The sequence below is a fragment of the Aquarana catesbeiana genome, linkage group LG01, assembly GCF_042186555.1.
Source record: "Aquarana catesbeiana isolate 2022-GZ linkage group LG01, ASM4218655v1, whole genome shotgun sequence".
NCBI classification, from domain to species: Eukaryota; Metazoa; Chordata; class Amphibia; order Anura; family Ranidae; genus Aquarana; species Aquarana catesbeiana.
Window position 1 is genome coordinate 796,142,261 of NC_133324.1, and position 19,897 is coordinate 796,162,157.

Sequence of the window (19,897 nt, forward strand, 5' to 3'; positions counted from 1 at the left end):
CCTTGCGAGAACCGCCCTTCCATGTGGGCTCCCCATCCTAGGGCGCTTGCATCGGTGGTGATGCTGACTGGATTGACTTGAGCCCATCTGCGCCCCTCGATGACCCGAAGTGGGTTGAGCCACCAGTAGAGTGTTTGTTTGACTGTGGCGGGGACGGGAATGGATTTTTCTAGGGATGCTTGCCTGCCATCCCATTGGGACAGAATGTAGTTCTGTAAGGGTCGCATGTGAATTTGTGCCCAGGTGATGGCTGGAATGGAAGACGTCATCAGTCCTAGTACGGACATTCCGTGCCTGATCGTTGTGGAATGGTTCCTTAGCAGGGACGTAATTGCTTGTGTCATTTTTACGTCTTTTTCCTTTGTTAGGAAAATTTTTGACAGTCTGGAGTCCAGCACGTATCCCAGGTACACTACTCTCTGGCTTGGGATCATTTGCGATTTCTCTGCGTTTATTAACCATCCCAGGTTTTGCAGATAGATCATACTCTTGCGCAGGTTGTTTTCTAGGATTGCTGCTGAGTCCGCAAAGAACAGGAGGTCGTCTAAGTATGGTATTATTCCAATACCCTCCTGTCTTAGACCTTTTAGTGCTTCCGCCATTATTTTTGAGAATATTCTTGGAGCCGAGGAGATTCCGAAGGGGAGAGCTGTGTACTGTAGGTGCAGCGTAGCTGCTGGCCCCTGGATTGCGAACCTTAGAAACTTTTGGTGATCCTTCCTTATGGGGACATGTAGGTAGGCATCCTGTAAGTCTAGTGTTGCCATGAATGTCTCCTGCGGTAGGATGTTCCTGATTGAATAGATAGATTCCATTCTGAATCTCTTGTATCTTATTCCTCGGTTGAGTGGTTTGAGGTTTAGTATCAGCCTTAGTTTGCCTGATGGTTTTCTTTTTGCGAAGATGTGTGAGTAGAAGCCCTTTTGTTCCTCCTCTTGGGGAACGTGACAAATCACCTTCTGATCTAATAGTTTCTGTAGGGATTCTAGAAACACCTTTGCTTGATTGCTGTCCTTGGGTAGCATGGTCGCTAAGTATTTGGTTGGGGGGCGGTTGGAGAATTCTATTGCGTAACCATCCGTTATGGTGCGCAGTATGAATTTGTTTTCTGTTATCTCCTCCCATTGGTGGGAGAAAGCCGCCAATCTGCCCCCCACCTGAAGGCAGTCATTGTTTGTTCTTTTGGGTATTAGGCTTGAGGATGAATTCACTTTTGCCTTTCTTGTTTTGTTGACCCCAGTGCTTTTTTGCCCCTGGCTTATTGAATTTCTTGAAATGCCGAAAGGGCGCCTTCCCTTGTCTCTTCTTGGTTTGAGGGAACCCCTTATTTTTTGCTGCAGTCCTATCCAGGACTGTTTCTAGTTCGGGACCAAACAGTAGGTCTCCAGTGAATGGTATGCCACATAAACGGTTCTTGGAAGGTGCATCCCCCCCCCAGGATTTTAACCACAGGGCTCTGCGGGCCGAGTTTAGTAGTGCCGTGGTCCTAGAGGATATTCTGACAGTTTCTGCTGAAGCATCTGCCAAGAAAGCTGCCGCTCTAGTTAGTGTGGGGATGGTTTTAATTAGTTCCTCCCTGGGTGTGTCGTTCTCCAATAGATCTTGCAGCTGGGTTAGCCAGATTAGCAAGGTTCGGGCTGTGCAGGTGGAAGCAATAGCCGGATTTAGGTTTGCCGCCCCTGCTTCCCATGCCCTTTTCAGGAGAGCTTCTATTTTCTTGTCCATGGGGTCGCTGAGGGTACCTGCGTCATCAAAAGCCAAGTCCGATTTGTTCGTGATTTTTGCCAGAGAGGCATCCACCTTGGGGCATTTAGCCCAGGTTTTGGTGTCTGCTTCCGCAAACGGGTATCTGCGTTTGATTGTGGCGGGGATGAAAAGCTTTTTCTCTGGGTCTTCCCATTCCTTTTTGACTATGTCTTTAAGTGTTTGGTGTACCGGGAACGTTCTTGGCTTCTTGGGCTGGAGCCCTTTGTACATTCTGTCATGCATAGTGAGTTCTGCGGTTTTCTGTTCTTTAATGCCTAGAGTGTCAGTGATGGCTTTGAGAAGACTGTCTGTGTCCTCAGAAGGAAACAGGTTGCAGTCTGTCGTGTCATCTTCCTCCTCTGAGTCTGAACAGATACCGTCTTCTGATTCAGATTGTTCAGATTCATCTGAATCCACCTCTTGTTCTGCCTGTACCTTGTTCTCCCTTGGAATGTGTGTTCCGCTGGTAGATGGGATACTGGCCTGAGCGACACTTGCTGGCGTTTCTAATTTCTCTATAGCTGGTAGTGGTGCCATGGTGCTCTGAATTTCTTTCTTAAAAGAATTGAGCAGGTCTTTCAAAAATCCCTGTGGATTCTTTTGCCACCATTTTGTCTAAGCATTTCTGACACAGGGGCTTTTTCCAATCTGGGGAAAGCCTGTGGCTGCATGAGGCACATGTTTTGCCTTTAGCCTTCCTTTCCTCAGGGGTCTTTGCCTGCAAGCGAGCATAGAGAACAACAAAGAAAAACCCCGTGAGTCAAAGGAACTGCCTGTAGATAGGCAGTAAAGAGGTTAAGACAGAGATAATTCAAGAATATTCTGGCTTACCTTGGAGCTGTCCTGATTTGCAGGATCTGCAGGGCAGGGTGGGGAAGCGTCAGACATGATCAGCCACCAGGATCCTCTGCTTAGAGGCCTTTTTATCTGCTTCCTGCATAAGCTCCGGCCCCGCCCCCGGCTGACCCCGTGCAGGTTGGTGGACACACCTGCACATGCCGCTGTATTGTAGAGTAACTGTGCTGGTAGTGAAGGGTAGCATTGAACAAATTTGCTATTTGTATTCTGTTTTCTCTTTTTTTTTTTTTTTAAACTTCCCGCCCCTAGGAGTCCCTGCTCTATCTCCGCAGTAGATAGACTACGGGAAAATGGCCGCCAACCCGGAAGCGGAACTTCCTCGGCGCCATCTTGGTACACCCCCGACTTCCTGTAGCGGCCTGTGGCGGTGAGGACGGAGAGCGGCGGATTCGTTTGGGGGGACAGCCGCAGCCACCAGGGACCTAATTTAGAAGGTGCAAACCCCTCCCTGCTAGACCCTCTGCTGCTGAGGATTTCGGCGGCGGTGGGGGGGGGGGGGGGGCGCCCATCTATGCATGTATCCATCCCCCCTGGCGGGCTCCAGATTCTGCGGAAAGCCAGAGGGGGGTGCTTGCGGAAGCATACACAGGCCTAAACAGCGGCATGGGGTGGGGATGACAGAGTCCTCCTGCAGCCTGGGGGGATGATTGCAGACCCCTCAGTTGGGGCGAAATCTCAGGCTTTGAGCAATGTTGCCCAGTGCTGCGCCTGCTCGCCCTCCCAAAGCCCCTTGGGCTGTATGGGATGCTGGCAGGGGGTCTCCTGCAACAAGCACAGAGACAGGTGAAAATAAAATAACAAACGTTCTTGCAGCTCCTGTGGGTCCGGAGGAAACACAAACAACTGAGGCACACAGGTAAGAGTGTGAAATTTATAATGGTGGACTAATGTGTTTCCTGTTTTAGGGAGGAGGAGCCTATCTCTCGGATGCTGCCCTGGAAGACGATTCGAGAAAAAATCTCATCAATATTGTTTGGGTACAGCGTCGCACGACCGCACAATTGTCAGTTGAAACAAAGCAGTGCCGTATCGCAAAAAACGGCCTGTCATTAACCACTTGCTGCCCACCGACTGTCATGACGGCCAGGCGGCACAGCTCTTTTTTCTGGGAGGGGGCGTCATAGGACGCCCTCGCCTTCCCGGCCCACCAGGGGGCGCGCACGCCGCGTCACTTGGGACCCGATGCACGTGCCGGAGGCCACGATGTCTGCGGGGCACCCGCGATTGCCCGGTAACACAGCAGGACCATGGATCTGTGTGTGTAAACACACCAATCTACATCCTGTCAGAGGAGAGGAGACCGATGGTGTGTTCCCAGTACAGAGGAACACCGATCGGTCTCCTCCCCTTGTGAGTCCCTGCCCCCTACAGTTAGAAACATAATTAACCCCTCGATTAACCCCTAGTGTTAACCCTTTCCCTGCCAGTAACTTTTTATAACACGGATCAATGTATAAATGTGAATGGTCCCAAAAATGTGTCAAAAAAAGTGTCCGATATGACTGCCGCAATATCGCAGTCACGAAAGGAAAAAAAAAAAAAAAAAAATGCAGAGGTGATCAAATACCACCAAAAGAAAGCGCTATTTGTGGGGAAAAAATGATAATTTTTATTTGGGTACAGTGTAGCATGACCGCACAATTGTTATTCAAAGTGTGACAGCGCTGAAAAATGGCTTGGGCAGGAAGGGGGTGAAAGTGCCCTGTATTGAGGTGGTTAAGGGGGTAAATCCCTCCAGTCCTCGAGTGGTTAAAACAAAAAAAAACAAAAAAACAAACACACACTAAGCTTATCATTAAGCTGTCACAAGCCACCAATAACTGCGAACAAAAGTTTAAAAGCCACTATGTGTGAAAACCACAATGACCTTCATGTCACAGAGTGATCACTGATTGCCTACATCACATAACTACAAGTCGCCCAGTAACCACGGCTTAGATCATTTCAAAAGCAATAGAAGTCTGCAAAATAAGAGCATTCTAAAAAGGTTACATGTAACAATCACTCAGATATCAGCACTAATACATTCTAGGGAAAGGAGAATACTGAACATACCAGCTCTTCAGGCAGCAGACAGGGCAGTGAGCGTAGTCCTTGATCTGTGGGAGGAACTGGACAGTCCTGTTCTCTAGGACTTTAGAACAAGTAATAGAACAGGGTCAAAGTGCTGCCCTTGTACTGCAGAGGTTATTTCCCAGGAATCACATGACCAAACACCCAATCACATTACTCACACTATGACAGTTCCTTATAGGCTTTATACACGATAACTGTCATAACAAGATCACATGCTGAGACACCCCTAAACAAAGATACAAGAATGCCTCATTCCTGTACCCTACATAGAACTTAACATCATTTTGCAAACTGCAGAAGACAATCTACAAGAGCAATGCTTTTCTTCTAGACAACAACACGTCACCCTATAAAGTAGAGGAGAAACCATCAGTCTATCTACAAAAAAAGCCACAGCATTTACCAAGATGATGTAATAGTTAGTAGAAATCAAAGCAGTATTAAACCCAAAAGCAAACATATTGCAGCTTATCAATACCTAGATGCGATAACTGCATTGATTCTCTTCTATTTACATCTGGTGAGCCAGCTAGCAAGTCTTTTTTCAACAGAATAGCAATTTTGCAGTTACAGAGATAAGACAAACCATTTAACACTGACAGGGGTGCTTGGAATGATCAGCTTTTTTTTAACATAAAAAGGGTTTGCTTTAACTGATTATAAAGTACGGAGCTGGAGCTCAGCTTCAATTTGTAAGTGTGTTAAAATCTGCTAGTACATGTAGCACCCCACCCCGACAATGCTGCTAACCAAATCTGTTCCCAGTGCCTATTCATCCAGAGTGGGGGCACTAATACAGGAGCTCTGTTACTGGCCAGATCACCAGGGGAACAGAGGGAAAAACTATGCCTATAGTCTGAGTGAGAAATACAGTGGGCTAAAGCCAGGACAGCGCCGGATTGGTGAGAGGGGAAAAGTGTTTGGGGAGAAGGGGGGGCAGTACAAGTAGTAGCATGCTTTTTACCCCTAATGCAGAGAATGCATGAAGGTAGAAAAAAAAAAATGAAATCTTTGCCTTCACTTTAAGGTTATGAACGTAACCACAGGGCCATTTTAAAAGCCCTTACAATGTTATCAATAGCAAATTAAAGGGAAGGATTTGATCCCTGAAAAATTATTATTATTGGTTAAAGTCAATATTTTAAATTAAAAAAAAAAAAAAAAAAAAAATTCCATATAACAAAAAAAGTAGGACAGATTGTGAATTGTCGATCTACTGTCCATCTTTCCACAACTTCCTGGATTCCCTGCATGCTTTGCAGCTTCTCCTCTGCCATTTGCTTTCCATTTCTAAGGACTACATATCCCATGGTACCTTGTCGTCTGCAAACTGATTCCTGTACTGACTCCGCCTCCTGAAGACCCTCCACTCAGCACCTCAGAAGTCAGGCTCTGCTAATTCTGTGACACAGCAGTGCCCATCCACAGGGCATAGTGAATATGTATAACAGAATTTGACGAAGGAAATGTGCGAATATCTTCACAAACTTCAAGATCATTCAGATTAATAGTAGCAGGTTAAAAATAATTGTAAAAATTGTACACCCCACATTGTATTTTTTTTTTTAAATTATACAGGATGTATATAGCACTGTTTGCCCAGTGCTTTGCATTTCGTTTTCACTATAGGTAAACTAAGGCAAGCCATAGACAAGTCAAAAATCAAAACGAAAATTCTTGGCCGTTTTTCGCATCATTACTGTACTTGCTGCAACATGAGATTTTTGTGCTGCAATCGAAAGTGCCTGATCCAACATGCTGTTTTGTTTAGAAAAATTAAACAAATCCCTCATTGGCGTCTTCTTCTGGGTGTCTGTCTGTCTTCATTGGCTGGCATAGGAAGACATCACTCCTGCGCATGTTCAGGAGGCTGTCATCCTGCCACTCAAGGGCAGCACCGGCAATCTAAGTTAAGCTGTGCATGCGCAGCTCAATTTACTTTGCCAAAGAAGACCGTAAGCAGGCAGATAAATGTATATTTTATTGCAGGGGGGGGACATTGCACGTCTCTTCTGAAATAAAAAGCCTGTACATTTGTGGTTTGTGACAGCTGAACTTTAGGTCTGCTTTAGAGGCCAACTCCACCTTAAGGCTGGGTTCACACTGGTGCGACACGACAGCCGTCCTACTTTGGATCCGACTTTGCCCTGCGACATGAAGCCGGCATGTGTCCGACTTTCAATGAACGGGGATCCGACTTGGATCCCCGCCAATGCCGGCACTGTGTTTGGTATGAATCTTTAGGGGGGAACTCCGCGCCAAATTTTAAATAAAAAACCGGCATGGGTTCCCCCTCCAGAGGCATACCAGGCCCTTGGGTCTGGTATGGACCTTGAGGGGAACCCCCTACGCCGAAAAAACGGCGTGGGGGGTCGCCCCCAATCCATACCAGACCCTTATCCGAGCACGCAGCCCGGCCGGACAGGAATGGGGGTGGGGACGAGCGAGCGCCCCCCCCCCCTCCTGAACCGTACCAGGCCGCATGCCCTCAACATGGGGGGGTGGTGCCTTGGGGGAGGGGGCGCGCTGCGGCCCCCCCACCCCAAAGCACCTTGTCCCCATGTTGATGAGGACAAGGGCCTCTTCCCGACAACCCTGGCCGTTGGTTGTCGGGGTCTGCGGGCGGGTGGCTTATCGGAATCCGGGAGCCCCCTTTAATAAGGGAGCCCCCAGATCCCGGCCCCCCACCCTATGTGAATGAGTATGGGGTACAGCGTACCCCTACCCATCCACCTAGGAAAAAAGTGTCAATTTAAAAAAAAAACACTACACAGATTTTTAAAGCATTTTATTAGACAGCTCCGGGGGTCTTCTTCCGACTTCGGGGGTCTCTCCGGTTCTTCTCCACACTCTCCGGATCTTCTGCCAGGCTCCTCCGCTCTCTTCTGCTCTTTTGCCGCTCTTTTGCTAAAGCGGAGGAGCCTGGTCTTCAATCTTCTGCCTTCTGCCTTCTGCCTTCTGCCCTCTTCTCCTGATGTTGACACGACGCTCTCTGGGGCTAGAATGCTCTCTGTGCGCTCTGCTCTGACTTATATAGGCGGTGACCCCGCCCCCTTATGCCGTCACAGTCCCTGGGCATGCTGGGACTGTGACGGCATAAGGGGGCGTGGTCATCGGGTGATGACCACGCCCCCTAAAACGTCACAGTCCCAGCATGCCCAGGGACTGTGACGGCATAAGGGGGCGGGGTCACCGCCTATATAAGTCAGAGCAGAGCGCACAGAGAGCATTCTAGCCCCAGAGAGCGTCGTGTCAACATCAGGAGAAGAGGGCAGAAGGCAGAAGGCAGAAGATTGAAGACCAGGCTCCTCCGCTTTAGCAAAAGAGCGGCAAAAGAGCAGAAGAGAGCGGAGGAGCCTGGCAGAAGATCCGGAGAGCGTGGAGAAGAACCGGAGAGACCCCCGAAGTCGTAATAAGACCCCCGGAGCTGTCTAATAAAATGCTTTAAAAATCTGTGTAGTGTTTTTTTTTAAATTGACACTTTTTTCCTAGGTGGATGGGTAGGGGTACGCTGTACCCCATACTCATTCACATAGGGTGGGGGGCCGGGATCTGGGGGCTCCCTTATTAAAGGGGGCTCCCGGATTCCGATAAGCCCCCCGCCCGCAGACCCCGACAACCAACGGCCAGGGTTGTCGGGAAGAGGCCCTTGTCCTCATCAACATGGGGACAAGGTGCTTTGGGGTGGGGGGCCGCAGCGCGCCCCCTCCCCCAAAGCACCAACCCCCCATGTTGAGGGCATGCGGCCTGGTACGGTTCAGGAGGGGGGGGCGCTCGCTCGTCCCCACCCCCATTCCTGTCCGGCCGGGCTGCGTGCTCGGATAAGGGTCTGGTATGGATTGGGGGGGACCCCCACGCCGTCTTTATCGGCGTAGGGGGTTCCCCTCAAGGTCCATACCAGACCCAAGGGCCTGGTATGCTCTTGGAGGGGGCACCCATGCCGGTTTTTTATTTAAAATTTGGCGCGGAGTTCCCCCTCAAGAACATCTGAGCACAAGTCGCGTGCCAAAGTCGGATCATGCAAGACGGCAATCCGACTTTGATCCGACTTCAATGATAGTCAATAGGCTGAAGTAGGATCAAAGTCGGACCAAAGTAGTACAGGGAGCATTTCTAAAGTCGGAACGACTTGTGTCGGACCAGTTAGGACGGCTCCCATAGGGAAACATTAAATTTCACACGTCATGCGACATGAGCTCCCAATGTCGGAGCGTTTGTCGGACCAGTGTGAACCCAGCCTAAAGACTTTGTTAAATGTTTAACCCATATTTAGGGTGTAACACTGTCAGGTGGACCCCACCCCCTCTGACAGCATGTAGGAGGTTTTCTTCCCCAGCAGCAACTATCAGATTTGAAATGGGCACAGCTATGCAGCAGACTGACTGGTAGTTATGGATGGAACACAAGGTAGGTGATCAGGGAATCGCAGGGGTTGATTTACAAAAGGCAAATCCACTGTATACTTTAATCACACTTGGAAGTGCAGTTGCTGTATATCTGAAGGGGACATGCAAGGAAAATAAAAAAAAACAGCATTTTTTGCTTGCACATGATTGGATGATAGAAATCAGCAGAGCTTCCCCTCAAATCTGCAGCAACTGCACTTCCAAATGCACAGTGGATTTGCCTTTAGTAGATCAACCCCATAGTGTTAATTTTGTCGACTAAATGAATACTATTTTAGTCAACTAAAATACAACTAAAAAGGCATTTTAGTCAAAAAAACTACATTGAAATTTGACTTCAAAAGTAACACTGGTCTGTAGCGCATGTTCATACCTCAATACCTTAAATAACATGAGATTTTTCACTCCAGCAGTATATAATGAGTTTGGAAATTGTAGCGAAAACGTTAACTAATGCATTATAATTTAATTTAAATTACACCCATTAGATTTTAGATGACTAAAATGAGTTTTAGTCGACTAAAATGTACTGGAGATTTAGTCGACTAAAACAATTGCAGAAGACTAAAATGCGACTAAAACTAAAATGCCATTTTAGTCCTAGAACTAAAGCGAAATTTGCTGCCAAAATTAAAGGGGTTGTAAAGGTATACATTTTTTCACCTTAATGCATTAAGGGGAAAAAACTTTTGAAAATACCGCCGCCCCCTGCCCCCCCGTTTTACTTACCTGACACCTCGAAACTCGGCCGCTCGCTCCCGACCTCCATTCAGCCGATCAGCCTGGTCGCTGATTGGCTATAGTGGATGGATTGAAAGCAGCGCAGCCATTGGCTCGCACTGCTGTTAATCACAGCCAATGACGCGGCGCACCAGGGGCGGGGCCGAGTGATACAGCGAGCGGCTATATCACAGGAGCGCGCCAGCAATAACTAACCACCATGCGAGAGAGCTCGCATTAAGGTGGTTAGTTATTGCGGGGAGGAGCTGAGACAGCCACCGAGGGACCCCAGAAGACCAGGTTCGGGGCCACTCTGTGCAGAACGAGCTGCACAGTGAAGGTAAGTATAACATGTTTTTTTTTTTTTTTTTTTTTAAATTTACCTTTACAACCCCTTTAACACTGTAACCCCACAGTCCACTGACACTTCTTCCAGAATTCCAACTGAATGCCCATACCTCCTCAGTACAGACAGGGAGCTGGAGGGAGAGTCAGCAGAAGCCTGGCATTGCACCCACAACCCACTGATCGCAGCTCCAATGCTTTTTAAGGCTCATTTGCAAATAGAAAAAAAAAAAAAAAAACTTTTTCTGCACTTGCATTTATTTACGGTTTGCAAAAGGTGGACTTAGCTTTTAATTCATCCACTTAACACATCAAATGCAGAATGAATGGAAGCATATGGCTGAAAAGAGAATGGAGACAGTAGCGTGTGATCAGAGGGGGGCCAGCTAGGTGGCACTGGAGCTGTATGAAGTCTGCATTACCTCCCTGCACACAGCATGCAGGACAGAGGGGGAGATTTACTAAAACTGGTGTAGCTGTGCATGGTAGCCAATCAGCTTAACTTCAGCTTATTCAATTAAGCGCTGCCAATAAAACCTGGAAGAAGACTGCAGAGCTGCACCAGGTTTTGCATGCTCCGGTTTTAGTAAATCTCCCCCCAGTGTGTACAGAGCGATCACCCCAGATATAGAGGATCCATTCACAGTATACTGATCACTACTAGTTCTCTGCCAGGAAATCCGGATTACACCTTCCTAGTGCTGACCCCACACAAAGGAACTCAGGGGAAGAACCCCGACACAGATAATCCCCCATCAAATAAGGGAACGGCTTCCACCATGGGCTGCGCACACAGGACCAGCTATGACATTTCACTTTGATGCACCCCTATACCGTCATGTGTTCTCTCCGATGAGGAATGGTCAATGCAAAGCACCCATAGACACTGACAGACCGAGGCCTCACCCCACATGTCACCCATCACACACAGGAACCCGGCATGTGCAGACACTGCTACCCGACCTACGCTCATCATCACACTGCAACATCATCCTCATCCTCCCCATAGATCACTGCACCATCCATCCATCATCACTCTGCTATTCACATTCTACCTACCTCAGCAAACCACAGCGACAACGTGCATGCCGGACCAGCCAGACCTATTTATATATAGAGCTGGCCACAGATCAGGGCCGTGTTGTCTGCAGAGAGCACGCACCGCCCAACCTGCACTCCCTCGTTATCTGCATACACATTCCCCACCCCTCTGTCTACACAGCCCAGCCTCTGCACCTTAGCTCCGCCCCTCTCAATACATTTCAAAGCCTGTGCACCTTAGCTCCGCCCCCTCTCCGCTATACTTCATAACCTCTGCCCCTTAGCCCCGCCCACCTATCTTCTACTATTCCGAGGCTCTGCTCTTAGCTCTGCCCCTCTCCGACTCTTCTCCTTAGCTCCGCCCCCTCGAAGGCTCTCATATTAGCCCCTCCCCTTTACCTCGATTCGCCTCTTTAGCTCCTCTCTTCTTCCCGCTAACTTCCCAGCCCCTCTCTACACATCCCCACCTCTTTCTCTGTAACTCCGCCTCTCCCTATTGACACATTGCAAACATCTTTCTCGTAGCCCCGCCCCTTTCTCCGGGTTGTTCCCCGCCCACTGTACGCAGCGCGCTTTTGTCCTCACATGAGCAGGGTGTATTATTGTATAGGATGGTGTGTGCGGTCCGTACGTACATACACGTCATACTCCGCTATGAGGAAGGGGAAGGCTAATGTGTGTACGCCATATACAGGAGAATATCGTAAAGCGGACCTGTCACCAGCTTTAAAAGTGTCAGTGAGATGAGAGCAGAGTGTGGTGTGGGTCATTGATGAAAGTGTGGAGGTGAGGCTGAACTCCAGCCAGTGAAGTTCCCTATCCAATGTCTGGCTGGTTACTGTGATGGCCTTTCCTCCAGGGACCCGGATACGCCCATTCATCTTCCAGTGAAGGACTCGCTCCATTCACCCTCCTCTCCCCATCCATTCACAAAATGCAAGGTGTTATGTGAATGGAGGAAGGGAAGGTGAATGACAGGGTCTCCCCTCCCACATTAACCACTTAAAGCCGTTGTATACCATTGGACGTTTTTCATTTTCTTATGGGACCAGAGGCTGAAAACTCATATTAAACTGTAATAAATAAATACAAACAGACTGTAAACATGGATAAAAACGGCCGTGGTCCTTTATTATTGGCATAATAATAAACACCAATTTATCAATAACATTTTCCTCTTTACCATTTTACTAAAATTACACCAAAATAACAATAGCCATCAAACCTCGAACTACATTTAAACCATTAACATACCAATAGTTCAGCCATTAAAGCTCAAACTATATATAACATTAATATACCAACCACCCTAAACGCCAGGCTAAATGTCACAGTACTACTTACAGAGAGCCCACAGGCAAGCAGGTGACACGGGATCCCCCAGGGAGCAGAGTCTAAGGGCCAGCCGGTATTCTGCCAGGGACCCCCTTACGAGGGTTTTGGCTTAGCTGCGTGCTGACCCCAGGTCACGACCTTTGGGTTCACCCTGCTCGCTAGGGAAGTACCAGAAGACACTGTCAGACAAGGATGGATGGATGAAGCAAAGGAGAGCCAAGGTCAGGGCGGGCTGCAGACAACGTAATCAGAACAAGCCGAGTTGGTACACAAGAGATCAGTTCACGAGAGGTCAGGTTAAGGCAGGTTACACGAAGGGAGCTCAGAAACAAATGTTGCTCAAGCAAACAGAACTAGTCAGAGAGGGATTTGAATAGAGAAGCACATGAGGGGCTGGACAGGAAGTAGCAGGAAGGAATCATATATTAACGTGGGTTCAAGCGTTTCGCGGATTATAAATACTGCAGGTTTTTATGATCAATATAAAAACAATACAATGGGGAGAACCCTCTAGAAGATGTTGCCATTCTTGAAGAGCTAGTTTAATAGCGAGTAGCTCACGGTCCCCAATGGTATAGTTCTTCTCCGCATCAGAAAACTTCTTGGAAAAGAATCCGCAAGGCTGAGACTTTCCCTTCTGAGCTTGGAGTAGAACGGCACCGACTCCTACTGAAGAGGCATCAACCTCCAAAGAAGGGTTTTGTAATGTCCGGACGTAGGATAATTGGGGCGGAGAGGAAGGCTGCCTTGAGTTTGAGGAAAGCATCAATGGCTTCAGGGGACCAGAGCCGGGCATTGACACCCTTGCGAGTGAGAGATGTAATAGGGGCCACCAAGGTAGAGTAGTTACGAATGAATTGGCAATAGTAATAGGTGAAGCCCAAAAAGCGTTGGGTGGCTTTAAGACCAGAGGGCTGGGGCCACTCAGAGATGGCCGAAGTTTGGCTGGGTCCATAAGGAGGCCCTGTGAAGAGATTATGTAGCCCAGAAATGGAACTTGTGTTTGTTCAAATAGACATTTCTCCAATTTTGCAATTGTCCCGTAGACGCTGTAGCACAGCTTTCACATGAAGACGATGGGTAAGTAAGTCTGGTGAGAAAATAAAAATATCATCCAGATAAACAATAACACAGACATACAGAAAGTCGCGGAAGATCTCATTAACCAATTTTTGGAAGACCGCTGGGGCATTGCATAAGCCAAAGGGCATCACAAGATATTCATAATGTCCGTCCCTGGTGTTAAAGGCGGTCATCCATTCATCTCCTTCCCGGATTCTTATTAAATTGTAGGCCCTTCTAAGATCCAGTTTGGTAAAAACATGAGAGCCTCGCAGTCTGTCAAAGAGTTCCGAAAGGAAAGGAACAGGGTATCGGTTCTTCACTGTGATGGCGTTAAGGCCCCTGTAGTCGATGCATGGACGGAGTGAACCATCTTTTTTCGCTACAAAGAAGAACCCAGCTCCGGCAGGTCAGTTTGATTTCCTGATGAAACCCTCTTGCAGGTTTTCCTGAATGTATTTAGACATGGCTTGTGTCTCGGGGATAGATAGAGGGTAGACTCGGCCTCAGGGAGGAGAGGTCCTAGCTAACAGATCAATGGAGCAGTCATAGTCTCTGTGAGGAGGAAGGCGATCAGCGGACTTTTTGCAGAAAACATCCCAGAAAGACTGATATTGGGAAGGCAACATGGGAGTTGTGGAGGTCTCAGCCAGAGGAATGGAAGGAGGAGGTAGAACCTTGGAAATACATTGTTGCTGACACGGAGGACCCCAAGTCAATACTTGTCCAGAATTCCAGTCAAGATGCGGGGAGTGTTTCTGCAACCATGGAAGGCCCAGGATGATGGGACTGGGGGATTTAGGCAGAATTAGGAAAGAGATCTCCTCAGCATGCAAAACCCCAATACGTAAGACAATAGGAGGGGTTTTAAACCAAATGGGGCTCATAGGCAAGAAGGAGCCATCTACTGCAGTCACGGAAAGGGGTATAGCCAAGGCAACAAAGGCAATGCCCAACTCGGAAGCTAAAGATTGTTCAATGAAATTCCCGGCAGCACCAGAGTCCACGTATGCAGAGAGTTGATAGGCATTTTGAGCCCAGTGGATAGCCACGGGAAGGGTGAAACAAGGGAAACTGACAAAATTAATTGATCGGTCTAGATCACCTCCCTCCGAGTGACCTAGACCCTATAGTTTCCCGAATGGACTGGACAGGAATTCAAAAGATGTCTTTTATCTCCACAATAAAGGCACAAGCCCAATCCCATTCGTTGGGCACATTCCTCGGGAGTGAGGTGAGTTCACCCAAGGTGCATAGGTTCTTCCAACGTGTGAGAGGTTGAAGACGGAGAGGGTTCCACAGGTCTTTGGACTACCTGCGCTGGACGGCCAGCAGGGGGGTGACTGGATCTGGATTTCTCCAGGGCCGTCTCCTGGAAGCGAATGTCTATTTGAATGCTCAATGCGATTAAATCATTCAATGTTGTAGGAATGGTGCATCCAGCAAGTTCATCCTTGACACGCTCAGATGGCCTTGCCAGAAAGTAGCAGTAAGGGCCTCATTATTCCATTTGAGTTCAGCGGGCAGCGTACGGAATCGAACTGCATATTGGCTGACTGTCATTCCTTGCTGACAAAGACGAAGGAGGGCCCCAGCAGCCGAAGGCACTCTGCCGGGCTCATCAAAAGTTTTCCTGAATGCATCCAAAAAGAGCTGGAGGTCAGAGGTGATAGAATCGTGTGATTCCCAGAGTGGGGAGCATCACCGAAGAGGAGAGAGATGATATATGCGACTTTGGTGTGATCAGTTGGAAAATGGTGGCTGGAAAGTTCAAAGTGGATGGAACACTGATTAATGAAGCCCCGACAAGCCTTAGGGTCGCCAGAAAAACGAGGTGGCGGCGGTAGATGCAGGCAGGGATTGCCAAGTGTAGCAGGTAACACGGGAGCAGCTGAAGCAGAAGCAGGAACGTGAGGAGCTGAAGTTTCAGCGAGTTGCAGACGATTCAGACGGGAGGCAAGATCCTGAAGGACCAGCATTAATTGCTCTTGATTTGCTTGCTGGGAGTTAAGTCTCTGAACTAGATGTTGCATTTGATCCTCGGTCAGTGGCCGATTCTCAGAAGCGCTCATGGCCTGAGCAAACTGTCACGGTACTACTTACAGAGAGCCCACAGGCGAGCAGGTTACACAGGATCCCCCAGGGCGTGGAGTCTAAGAGCCAGCCGCTATTCTGCCAGGGACCCCCTCACGAGGGTTTGGGCTTAGCTGTGTGTTGACCCCAGGTCACGACCCCCGGGTTCACCTCGCTCGCTAGGGAAGTAACAGAAGACACTGTCAGACAAGGATGGATGAAGCAAAGGAGAGCCGGATAGCGAGCCAAGGTCAGGCGGGCTACAGACAACGTAATCAGAACAAGCCGAGTCGGTACACAAGAGATCAGTTCACGAGAGGTCAGGTTAAGGCAGGTTACACGAAGGGAGCTTAGAAACAAATGTCGCTCAAGCAAACAGAACTAGTCAGAGAGGGATTTAAATTGAGAAGCACATGAGGGGCTGGACAGGAAGTAGCAGGAAGGAATATATTAAGCAACAGGTGTGGCTGGCAACACCCATAGCTGCAGAGTGCAGCAGAGCTGAACACAAGCTAGTGGAACAATAGGTGCCAGCCGACCTACAGCAGTAAAGGTGAGACACAGATCAGCTCCGAAGCTGATCTATGACACTAAACTTACATAGCCTGGCACCCCCCCCGGGCCACGGACAATTCTACGCAAGTTTGTAAATCCAAGTTTAGGATATCAAGCCCAATATCACAAAGATAGACCATATCAGGGCGATAAAAACCATATAACCCACCTTCCAAATCAATATGTCTATAAGAAAACCCTTGAACAGAAGGCATACATTTAGCAATAAGCCTGTTCACCCTCTTTCTGATCTTTTCAAGATACAAGAGATCAGGATTAAGTAACCATTTCAATTGCGGAACGTTCTCAGAAAAAATCAGAACAGAGGCAGGAAGGAAAGAACGTAAATGAAGAAAGTCAAGTTTAATTTGTGAAACCAAGTCTAACCGAACGTTAGCCCAGTAAATGAGCGAATGTCCAATAAGCCATATAACATGAGGAGAACCTAAAATCAGAAAAAAACATAAATTTTGTCTAATGTAAGAATGAAAACAATTGGATTTCCAACCACCCAATTTTTTTATATCAGACTCAGTGAAACCTAGTTTGGCCGCCTCAGTCGCTGCGCCAATACGAAAAGAGTGACTAGTAACATATAAATGGCTCAAATCTAAATAAGTTAGACATTTTTTAAGCACAGAGGAAAACTGGCGTTGAGTAAGTGGAACACCAGAGCTGTGAAGCAACAATTGTGTCGAACCAATGGGTCCAGACATTAAATATTTAGACAACCAGAAAAAGGCACATACAGATGAACTAGGTGATTGTTGTATAACAATCCACCAACCCTTACCCAATTGATCAGTCTTGCTGAACCTTAAAAATATCGTAATAAAATTAGGACCCAGGGAAACATCAGAAAACAACAAACCATCCAATGAAGATGAAGACCTAGGCAGCAATTCTGAAATGCGGAAGGCCCCAAAAAACAATAAACTAAAAGAGACCTTAAAGAGTAATTCTTCAGCCTGAGAATAACAGTATCACTGCAGAAACAACGCTTACAGTAACCCTTGAGGGCCTGTTTAACTAAGAAAAAGGAGGAACAAGGAGGAAAACCACGACATTTAGAAAAGAAAGAAATCCCTGCTAATATTTTAACAAGGTGGGAATAGAAGCGTTGCATCAAATAGTCCAAAAATCGAAGAACCAAAGTCTCAGAGAAACAACTAGAAGGAATACCCAAAGAGTTCAGAAAAAGACACACCACAAAGACCACGCAGCGTTGTAATTCACCCACGTGGAAGGTGCTAGACAGTTGACTATCGCAGCATTCACAGATTGCAAACTACGTACCACAAGCGTTCCGGGCAAGGTAGACCAAGGAGATCCGCTTTCGGGGCCAATGCATGAAATCGATCCAGCTTAAAACGGGACAGAGAATCAGCAATAACATTAGTATAACCCAGGATGTATTTAACCTTGATCCATAAATTAAGTTCTAAACATTTAAAAACAATACAACGTAAAACTGCCAAAACAGGCAATGACTTAGAAGACAAACAATTAATCGCATATGAAACCCCTTTGTTGTCAGAATGAAATAACAAACGAGAATCGCGAAGATGAGTACCCCAAAGTTCCAAGGAAACCAAAATCGGGAATAATTCAAAGAGAACTATATTCTTCGTATAACCCAAGGAAATCCAACATTCCGGCCATGATGCAGCCGACCAATGGCCCTGATAAAAAGCACCATAACCTGAACTTCCAGCTGCATTAGTGAATAAAGAAACAACTGAAGCATCCTGGAAAGGGGTTTGCCAAAAAGGACAGCCATTGTAAGATGTAAAGAAATCATTCCAAACTAACAAGTCAGAGACTAAAGAAAAAGTTATACGCACAAAATGAATAGCTTTGTTTAATCTTTTAGAAAAAACACAGCCTACAGGAATTATACGAGTAGCAAAGGCAAGTAAGCCCAACAAAGATTGCAAAGTGCGAACCGTCACCTTATGTTTGGAAAGTACAAAAGAAATCATAAACCATAAACGATCCAATTTGGCCTGCGGTAAACGACATTCCATCCTGTCAGTGTCAATAGTAACACCCAGGAACTCAATACAAGTTGTTGGCCAAACCGATTTTTCAAGGGCCAATGGGACACCAAAACGTTGTCAAATCAAATGAAATTCTGTGAACAAATACAAGCATTCAGCAGTATTGGTGGACCGAAAAATAAAAAATCGTCAAGATAATGCAATCCACCCATTCCAAAAACGAGGAAAACGACTCAATGTAAGTACAAGACAAGGAACAACCCATGGGAAGGCATTTGTCATAATAATAAAAACCATCATGACGAAAACCCAAAGATTTAAAAGCTGAAGGGTGTATGGGCAACAAGCGGATTTAATATCAGTCTTGGCCATAAAGGCAGATTTACCCAGAGGCGAATCTTAAAAACCGCCTCATCAAAGTACGCATACGTAACAGTACTTAAATTGGGGTCAATTTCATCATTAAGAGAAAAACCAGCAGGAAAAGACAAATGGTGTATAAGGCGGAAACTAAGGCTCTTTATTAGGAACCAAACCTAAAGGAGAAAAACGAAAATCAATAAATGGAGGAAATAAAAAGGGGCCTACAACCCTACTTGCAGACACTTCCTTTGAAATGTTATCAGAGACAATTGCAGGAAAATGACGAACATAAGCAAGGTTGTCACAACAAAGACAACCGGGTCCAGAAAATTCAGGTAATGGAAAAACCATCAATGAGAATTTCCGCCATCTGATGGTTTGGCCAAATGAGGAGAAATGGAAACATGGCGGACAATTTCACTGGTGTGACTCCCAGCACGAAAAGTATACTTAGAATGAGGACCCTCGTTGGAATGTAATTTATTGAAACAACGGGAGGCTGGGTGATTTCCGGAACACGAAGCACATTCATGCTTATAACGACACAAATGCGGCCATTTACATTGCCCCTCATTAAAATTGAAGCAAAAACCTTTCTTAAATTGGGAAGGTTGGGAAGTAGGCTTACGTGGTATGAGGTTCAACCACAAACCTACATCTTTAGTCCCCCATTTCCGATTTTTATGTACAGCAAGTTTTTGTCGAAAGTACTCGTCATAAAAGGATTATTTCAAGGTGCCTGAATAAGCCACTGCATAGTTCTGAGCGTTGTTCACCCAAAACACTAAAAAAAATACAAAAGCAAATGTTTTCTTATCATCATCATTCTTATCCAAATCTTTATTATCCAGGCGATTTTCTTTAAATGACGGTAAAAGAGAAAGGAGCTCAACATACTCGCCTCTCCAAATTTTGTTTTTGATAGACGTGACAAATGGAAATCTCACATGCCATGGCCTCTTTAAAGCAACTTTCAGGTACCGTATGTGTAGACGGACGTGTCAAAGGCAAAACAGCAATATCCTCGACCGTCAGAATATGCGCAGGCGGTCTTACATCTACAGTAGGCAAAGCCCCAACATTTAAACCAGTAGAAATACATTTATTAAAATTATCTACAAATGAAACAAAAGAAGACATCCACATCAGCAAAGTATGCAATTGATCAGACTCACCACAGGTGTCATCTGTGGCATAGACTGTGTTGTAACCATAGGTCTGGAAGACCCCAAATTTTCATCAGAAACAGCCTGTGCAGTATGCAATGAACCAGAGGGGGCGCTGTAGGAAAAGAAACATCACCAATAAGATCATGAA

The 19,897-nt window shown here is 46.8% G+C and overlaps 1 protein-coding gene across 4 annotated transcripts in view; it reads right to left on the reverse strand.

Annotated features, from left to right (window-relative positions):
• ACSL1 (acyl-CoA synthetase long chain family member 1) overlaps window positions 1–11,366 on the reverse strand; it is a 141,480-nt gene extending 130,114 nt beyond the window's left edge. For 2 of the 4 annotated variants that reach the window (XM_073607312.1, XM_073607301.1), the window contains exon 1: window positions 11,211–11,366. The gene's annotated coding sequence lies outside the window, so the exon portion shown is untranslated. Of the gene's footprint in view, window positions 1–4,659; window positions 4,797–11,210 lie in introns of those variants that run through there. The other 2 variants (XM_073607275.1, XM_073607285.1) reach the window with 2 other exon arrangements.
• Between the last annotated feature and the right edge of the window lie 8,531 nt (window positions 11,367–19,897).